General features: G+C 48.7%; 1 protein-coding gene across 1 annotated transcript in view; it reads left to right on the top strand.

The window, feature by feature from the left end:
• The first annotated feature begins 1,396 nt into the window (after nucleotides 1-1,396).
• The window catches only part of BRINP2 (BMP/retinoic acid inducible neural specific 2), a 108,737-nt gene continuing 101,132 nt past the window's right edge, over nucleotides 1,397-9,001 (top strand). The window contains exon 1 of the mRNA XM_047704925.1: nucleotides 1,397-2,197. The gene's annotated coding sequence lies outside the window, so the exon portion shown is untranslated. The remainder of the gene's footprint in view (nucleotides 2,198-9,001) is intronic.

Below are 9,001 nucleotides of genomic sequence, written 5' to 3'. Positions count from 1 at the left end.
CTAATTTTTCCCCATTCATTCAGAACATCTGGCTCCTTAATGCTTTTTAGCAAATCCTGATGTATACTACTTGGGTATTCATTAAACCTCTGCTTTCTTTTATTTTTTTTCTACTTTTTTACAAAATAATCTTTGATTTTGCTCTCCATTCAAGAAAGCCAAATCAGCACTTCTCTCCTTTTCTATGTATTTCTTCTCTCCATATTTTCTCCACAACTCAACTTAGTGTGTACTCCCCAAATTCCTTTGCCAGCATCAGCCCCTAGTTCTTCTGTTGATTGGATTTTTCTTCAACTATTACTCTCTTGTGTTCTTGCCCAAATTTAGTGTAGTATGTTAGCTAGCTAGATGTAACTCAGTTGTGCATCCTCATTAGGACATCAAGAATATGTTTCACACTCTTTGATCCAAAGTTAAGATTTTTTTCCTGACCCTTTCTCCCCCCCCCCCCCCCCCCCCCCCCCCCCCGCCTTCTCTCAATTCACAGGCTCAGCAACAGCACCTGCTTCACAGAAACAAGGCTGGTCCTGTTCTGATTTCTCTAGTCTTCCATTAAAAACCAAATGGAGATCAACAGTCCCTCTTCCTGACACACACTGAAGCAAAAAGAGACACACAGAAGGACAGCACCACAGGCAAAACAATTCCCTTTTTTTGGAAGCAGGACATTTTTTCCCTTTAATCTCTCCCCAGAAACCCAAAGTTCTTTGCCTTTGCTCTATGCCTTTGTCTTCACAATCCTCGTTTTGGGGACAGAACGTTTCTTGATTTAGCTGTTGAGAGTCTCTCTCTTCTCTTCTTACTGAGTTCCTGCTATCTTTTTCTTCTCTCTTGTATCTCTGGTGTGTGTGTTTGGGGGGGGCGGGTGCGCGCGCGCACTCTGATATAAGTATCTCTCACTTGGGGGCTCATTTCTAATTAAGCAATTCAAGACCAAGAGGCTAACATGCACAAAACAACCGAATAAAACCTCAAATTAGAAGGAAAATGGCTCAAATGGGTCCCTATCTCTGGGAGTTCTGGTTAAGCAAGCAAACAAAATGGTCTGGGACAAATGATTATTGTTAACTCAGGAAGATTAGGAGAGAATGTAATTAGCTCCCAGCTTCTTCCTGTTCGTCAGCCTTCTTAACACCCTCTAACTCCTGAATTTATCCGAGGCTTGTAATCCGCACCAAAAAGTCCCTGCTGCAAAGCCGGGAGGGTTAACAGAGCTGGTACCCCAGCCAGCCAGCTAACCAAAGGAGACAGCCGGTGAGACTCCGAGCCCGCCCCCTGCCAAGACGCCCAGCCAATGGGCACCTGCGGGGAGTGTGGCGCTGTGTCTCATTGGCTGCCAACCTACGTGCATAAGAAAGGAGGAGAGGGGCTGGCTGGGCAGCATTGTTATCTTAAGACACTCATCTGGTGTCTGAGTCTGCAGGTGACACCGCTTAGGTACGGATCGCGGAGTCGGAGCAGGGACGCGCCGGGCTGCAGCCCTGGGATGGAAGCCGCCTGCTTCGGAAGCTGCTCCCGGCTGCTCCGGCAGCGCCTCCGCTGAGCTCGGAGGTGCCCGTTAACACTTGCCTGGGGACGTGCACCTGCGGTACGGTGCGAGCTCGGGGGCAGGTCTGCAGGCAGCCGGGAGAGCCGTGGAGCCGGAGGAACTGTCTTCGCCCAAGTGCAAGGCAGTGATTTTGGGAGAGAGACAGAGACAGAGGGCGGGTGAGTCTCTTCAGAGTTGGAAGGAAAGCAAGATCTTGGGTGTCTTTTCCGTGGAGGGACAGGGGACTTCCCCATCTGGGCTTGGCACTTTCCTTCCCTCTACACCCTCGTGCGCCCCGGCCTGGCGCCGAAGCCCCACTTCAAGCATGCCTTGGGTGACGGGGACCCTGGCTGCTCAGCAGGAAGACAGCAGGCAAGTGGTCTAACGCCGGTGGTGGTGGCGGCGGCGGCGGCAGCAGCAACCCCAGCAGCAAAGCGGGGAGCAAGAGAATTTGAAGAGAGACATCCGCTCCCTCTCACACGCTGAGGGGGAGGCATTCGCGTTTCCCCAAATGAGAAGGAGCCACAAGAGATCATGAAGTAAAAACTTTGGAAAGCTGCCACTGGAGATGTTGCACAAAAACCTGGAATGTTTTAGGAGTCTCCTCCCAGTCGGTGGAGGTTTGGGGAGCAGCTGATACCGCAAGGAGGGCTCTTGCAAGGATTCAAGGTAACAGTGCAGGGTTTGGGTGAGATTTCTCTCTCCCCTTTTCGTTATCCTTTGGTGTGTCCCTGGGGAAGGAGATCATTTCGCCCTCCTGCAACCCTCTTGCCCAGGTGCCTGGCAGGGGCAGGCAGAGGGAATGATCCCACGTCTTAGTTTTTGCCTCGGGGAGCTGAGCAGTGGACTTCAGGGTTCAGCGAGAGATCGCCCTGTTACTGCCTCCTGGTGTTGCTCGGCTTGGGCACGTTGCCTGACCTATATTGCTTTTGCCTGGTTTAAGTCCTCAAAGTTAGTGCAACTCCCATTAGCCTCAGGAAATTCAATCCGGCTGGGTAATTGCAGAAGATGACGAGGACTTTTGCCTGCTCGGTGGCTGCTGGACTGAACTGTAGGCTGTTGCCCATGTTTGAGAAGGGCCCCCAAGAGCTGAGGGTGTGATACATGATACGTTCATATTCACATGGCCATAGAGCTACATTCACATGCTCCTAGAGCTCTGTGGCGTGTCCATAGAAGCCTGTCTTCTTTCTCCCAGGCACATGCAGCCAAGAGAAAAAAAAATATTTCTGAAGAGTGAACCCTGTGGGTTGCACATAGACTCCCCAGGGTGGTGGCAGAGCCCCATTGATCGAGTTGAGCCCGGCAGCACGCTGGAGACGCTGGGGAGAAGGGTGCCGTGCTGGGAGGAGGGGCGTGCTGAGATTCTGTCGCGATCCCTCTCGCTGGTTCTGTGATCTTCTGGGTGCCCAGTCCAGTACCACCCGTGGTACATGTGTGTGTGTTTCTGTGTGTGCCTGGGCTCGCAGTTGTATGCAGGAAGCAGGCTGCTGACCAAAAGACCACGCATGTGCAGCTCTCCGCCTAGGCCCCTGGAGTGCTCCTTCCTAGCGGGAGCGTGAACTTGGGAGCTGGTGGTCCAGCCCGGAGGACTTTTCTCCTCACCCAGCAGTCCTTCTGCATGGTACCTATTTATCCAGGGCATATAGACCTAAGCCAAATATTAACTAATAATCAAGCTAATGCACTGTAACATGATTGAACAGACCCCTCTGTAAAGAACCGTGTGTGTGTTCTTCCTAGCCCTGGGAGTCGGGTGCCCTGAGCGGGAACAAATGTTTTCTTAAAAGGATGGCAATTATAACGAGCGGTGCTTATGGCTGGATAATCTGGGTCTTATTCAGCAGGAATAATGATATGTCAGCGTCGACCAATCAGGAGGATAAAAGGTTTATTATAAGTCAAGTATTTCTGCCTCTGTCCTTCTTCAGACATGTGCTTGTGGAAGGGACCCTTTCTGACCGTGTTCTCTAGAATGCATATAATGCCAGTATTCACCAAGCAGCTAAAGTATTTTACAGAATCCCCTGGGGGGCAGTCTGATGACATCAGGCAAGAACAAAGTAATGCTGGAGTTTGTGTGTTTTCCCTCTTGATTTCACACACTGTGTGTGTGTGATTTGTTTAAAGCAGGACCCTCCAGAGTTCCCTCTCACTCATAAGTTGCTTTGCAGCCCTGGGGACATGACCAAGCAAGGCTGTCACAACGATCCTGAAATCTTATCAATATCGTAGCTGCTGCTTACTCTGGGAAAGGATGCATGCTCTGCTTCTTGAGGAGGGATATGATCTGAGTAGGCGCAGAGCACAGATACCATGAAATGTTTGAGGGAAAGGAAGCAAATGTCAGACCCTGGTCTTCCCTGCTGAGGGGTGGCTGGAGCCCAAGGGTTGGACGGCTGGGCAGCAGCCCTGGAGAAGACAGAAGCATCCTTGAGTCTTTCTTCTCCTTCCTCTCCAAAAAAAAAAGGGGGGGGGCCGGCTTTGTCTCCCAGAATGGAGTGATGTGCACTGCAGTGTGGGCACCAGGAAGGAGGAGAGGAAGGGAGGACTGGGGAGGGAGGAGCGATCCTGCTCTGCCAGCACTGGGCCAGGCTCAAGGATGGGGGAAGATCATCCTCTGGGTGTTCCATTCTGGCCTAGTAACAGGTTGTTTACGGAGCAAGGCCAGAGGGCAGAGAACATCCCTGCGTCATCAACTCCTTCTGATCGCCTTTCCCAAGGCACAGGCTGGCCACCGGGGAGCATCACATAAGAAAGATCCCTTCTGAGACGGTGCTCCAGAATCCCTCCCCAGCTCACAAACAAGAGGTAATCTGGAGGGACTTGAGACAGCTGCGTGGGCACTTTCTGCTGACTGGGATGCTGAGTGCCGAGGTTTCCTGGTTAGTGTTCTGTTTTCCCCACTGTGCAATGCATTTCTGGTGATTCAACTCTTTCCCTTAAATAAGAAGACCTTGTATACATTTTATACAGGCATCCTTTTCCAACGGGCTGAGAGCATATCAGGGAGCTCCTCTAATTAAGCCTCTCGCAGCTTATTGTCTCATTTGTCTTTGATTACCCTACGAAGTGGAGCCGGAATGGTTTTAGCCTCCTTCTTGGAAAAGAGAGGGCACAGAACCTTGGAAAGATGAACTGCTGTCTTTGGGGTCCCATGGCGTGGGGTCTGGGGCTCAGCTGTCCTGGACCCACCCCAGACTCCACCAACTTCTAAGAAATGGTTTCATCTTAGTAACTGAAGTTTCATTGAATTGTTCTGTGCTTTACAGGAACGGGAGGTTGCACTGATGTCGGGCTTTTCCTCTAGCTCTGACCTAAGGGCTATGAAGGCTAAAAGTCTTAGAAGCTCTTACCTTTGCCCTCAGTGATCTTACAGTCTCGTTAGGAAAGGAGACTGACATCTGGGAAAAAGGAATGACAAAATAGTCTCAACCTCAGTTCAATACAAAAGATTCAGGAGGCTGACCTAATTAATCCACAATTGATTTGTTCAGATAAGGAGAGCTATTAGCATTCCAAGAAGGGAGAATCTGAGTTACACCACGGGGGACAGGGTGGGATTTGCTTAGAGAGGAAGAAATGGAGACAGGATTCCAGCTGACAGAGATACCAACTGAAGCCTAGTTGACAATGCTGGGAACGTCCAGGCTTGACGTTGCCTTTGGGTTTACCCTGGGTCACTTCTCCACCTGGATCCTGGAAATACCATACACCTGGGTTAATTATTTGAAGCTAGTATCGGCCTAGAGGAAGCTACTCTGGGGCCGTGGATATCTCATTAGGCATTGAAATTCACCTAGCCTCCCACCCACCCTCAAGTCTAATCCATATATTATGAGAAAAATAGTGCTCAAGGTCAGGGAGCTTATCAACATTATATCAAAAATTTTGGATGAAGATATTGGGAGAAAACCAGGCAAGCTTCAAGAGAACATGAGAAAATCTTGTATTTTAGAATCAAAATCTCCTAAGAGGCTTGATTTTCCTCCGTTTCCAGGTTCCCCACCCAAATGTCCCTATTGGGGGTTTAGTAGGAACTGGCAAAATGCCAGAGCCCTTAGGCATTTAGCACAGAGCGGGAGATTTTTATTCTTTTTTTTTTTTTTAAAGATTTTATTTATTTATTTGACAGGCAGAGATCACAAGTAGGCAGAGAGGCAGGCAGAGAGAGAGGAAGGGAAGCAGGCTCCCTGCTGAGCAGAGAGCCCAATGCGGGACTCGATCCCAGGACCCTGAGATCATGACCTGAGCCGAAGGCAAAGGCTTTAACCCACTGAGCCACCCAGGTGCCCCGAGATTTTTATTCTTAAGATTCTTGAGCATGCCCATGTACCTAACCTCTTGCCTCCTCTCCTCTTTCCCTTTTAATAAAATATATGCTGTAGCAGTCACAAGGGAGGCCACCAAAAGCAGAGGGTGGGGCGTGGTACCGCCTGCAGCCCTACCATGGGGCACTGTGGCTGCTCTGCTGAGCAGGAGAGGAGAGAGGCAGGCTGCCAGCCCGGCCAGCTTCAAGGAAGGGCCGTGGGCTGTAGACCACCAGGAGACGGCTGTGATCGGCCAGCCACACCATTTGCTCCAGCAGGGATCCCCGACTCCTAGAGAAAAGGTCATAGCAAACCATAGGTTCTGTGAGAGAACAACCACTTCACTTGGTTGGAGACATCTGTCCACCCCACATGTCACTGGTAGCTTGGGTGGTCCCACGCCACCATGGAGGCGGTGGCTATCAGGCATGAGAGTAAAATGACTTGCCTGAAGTCATGCCATACTTGCTCTCAGGTCAAGAGGAACATCCCCAGAATCCAGTTCGTTTGATTCCTTCAGAGTTCACTCTGGGGACGGTCCTCAGGGATATTTCCTTTTGGTTAAACATCCTCCCTCAGGCCTTCTTTGTTTTCTGCATTAAAAGATCATGCAGCTGGACTGAGGGCCTGCCTTTTTCTTTTCTGTTCGGAAGTATCCACTGCCATGTCCAGGCCCATGGGCATGTGGTGAATGGTGGTGGGTTAAAGCCTTTTCTCTTTGGGAGTGAAGGTAGGCTACTCAGTTATGCTTCTGAGGGGGGCTGGGGTGGGGGGCATCTCCTGGCCAATTAGGATGCAGACTGAGCTCTTTTCAAATCTTTGATATGTATGCCGAAGGAGGTAAAGTTGACTAACACCATGGCAGCATGGAATCTTCAACACCCAATTCTATCATTCCTTTTCCTGGAACCCACGTGGAAGGCAAAGATGTCTGGAATGTAGGGCTGAGCAAGGGAATGGGCAATTCGAAACCTCATGAGACTGCTTTCTAATATGCACTGTCCTCCCAGCATGGTAGCCACTGGCCACATGTGGCTCCTGAGCGCTTGAGATGTGGGCTCTAAGTATAAAATGCATACTGAATTTTGACAACTTGGCTGAAAATAAAGAATGCAAAACATGTCACCAATCATTCTTAATAATGATTACATGCTAAAATGATACTATTCTGGATAGCTTAGGTTCAGCAAAATATGTTTAGTTTCACTCCATTCTTTTTACTTTTTCATGTGGCTATCAGAACAGGTGTAATTACATGTTTCTTTTGGACAGTGCTGGTCCAGGGGCTGGAGAGTAGTGATGTAATGTAGACAAAGGGCAGAGGCATGAGATAAGAGGAGCTAGAGACATGAAGAGAAGGACCATGGAGGGAACGGTGCCAAGCAGCCCAGGGAGGCTCTGGTTGTGTATTTCTGAAATCTAAAGTCAAGGAGGTCATACGTAGCTTACTTTGATTTATGTTTGAGGGACACCTCATGAACGGTGACAGCCTGCCCAAAGCATTTACAGCTCTTGGTTCACCTGCAAACAATCTGCAGATGAGAGGCATGGTCATTTTTTTTTTTTTTAAGATTTTATTTATTTATTTGACAGAGATCACAAGTAGGCAGAGAGACAGAGAGAGAGAGAGGAGGAAGCAGGCTCTCTGCTGAGCAGAGAGCCCGATGCGGAACTCAATCCCAGGACCCTGGAATCATGACCTGAGCCGAAGGTGGAGGCTTTAACCCACTGAGCCACACAGGCACCCGAGGCCTGGTCATTTTATCCTAATATTTTTGAGTTTCTGCATGACAGTGGGAGTAACCAAGGAAATTATCTTTAGGGTTTCACTCCAAAGTGTGAGGACACAGCAGTTAGGACCAGCTAGGTGTGTTTGATTTTCAAACCTCCTCCTTTCTTCTCATCACTATGACATTATCATCTTTCCTTGTGAGAGCTTTCCTTCAAATCAGACATGTTGCTTGTGTGGTAGGGAGAAAGAAAAGTCGCTGCTCTGAGTTAAAGATTATTTAACCTATTGTTAAGAAGAAAGGGAGGAAGGCATCAAGATTGAATTATGTTTAATAATTACATATTTAAGCATTATAATTCACTCATTATTATTATCCTATTATTATTCATTGCAATGCGGTTTGGCCACAACTTGAACTCCTCGTAATTTCTCAGCATCTTAGAATTTACAAAATGTTTTACAAGCTTTCTCTCATCTGATTTTCGCCAGAACCCTGTGGAGTGGCTACTATTTTCATTCAAAGTTTTCCATGATCTGCCCCCAAATTATTACTTTATTTTCTAATCCTTCTCTTGTAGGCACTTCCTTCAGTCTTGTTTAGTCAAACTGGTCTGCTTACTATTCTCCATTGTTAACTCGGTAAATGAGGGTGTATTACCTCTCTGAGCCTCAGATCCTTCATTTAGAAAATAAGAAGTAATAATGCCCCATCTCTCCCAAGTGTTGTTCTGAATGTTAGACAAGATAAACTGTATAACGTTCCAAACATAGTTCTAGGTACATGGTAGGTGCTCAGCAAATGTCAACACGCTTTCCTAGCACAGGCCTTGGCTTTGATCATGCCAAGATTAAAATGGCCAAAGGGGAACTCATTGTTTACCAATTTCACACATAAAACGATCCCCCTCTCCAAATTCCCTGCTTTGATTACAGGCTCACCCAACCCCCCAGAGGCATAATTAAGAATCTGGGTTGTCCTGGACTCCACTTTCTCTCACACAGCCCACCACATCCAATCAAATCAATCCCCAAGGCCTGACAAGGTCTACTTCCTCATGGTTTCTCAAAGCCACCTGCCCTCCGCCAACCCCACCACCCCCACCACTGCTCTTTCATCAGTACTTAGTCTTCTCACCTGGAGTTCCCCAACGATCCTGTCTCCTTGTTTCCTCTCTCTTTTTTTTAAAATTTATTTATTTGACAGAGATCACAAGTAGGCAGAGAGGCAGGCAGAGAGAGAGAGAGAGAGAGAGGAGGAAGCAGGCTCTCCGCGGAGCAGAGAGCCCGATGTGGGACTCGATCCCAGGACCCTGAGATCATGACCTGAGCCGAAGGCAGTGGCTTAACCCACTGAGCCACCCAGGCGCTCCTCCCTGTTTCCTCTCTTAAAGCCTAGACAGTCCAGTCTCCTCCCTGTAGTAGGGCGATCCT

Source organism: Lutra lutra, chromosome 15, assembly GCF_902655055.1.
Source record: "Lutra lutra chromosome 15, mLutLut1.2, whole genome shotgun sequence".
NCBI classification, from domain to species: domain Eukaryota; kingdom Metazoa; phylum Chordata; class Mammalia; order Carnivora; family Mustelidae; genus Lutra; species Lutra lutra.
Note: the sequence above shows the minus strand (reverse complement) of the source record. Positions and strands in the feature narration are given on the sequence as shown.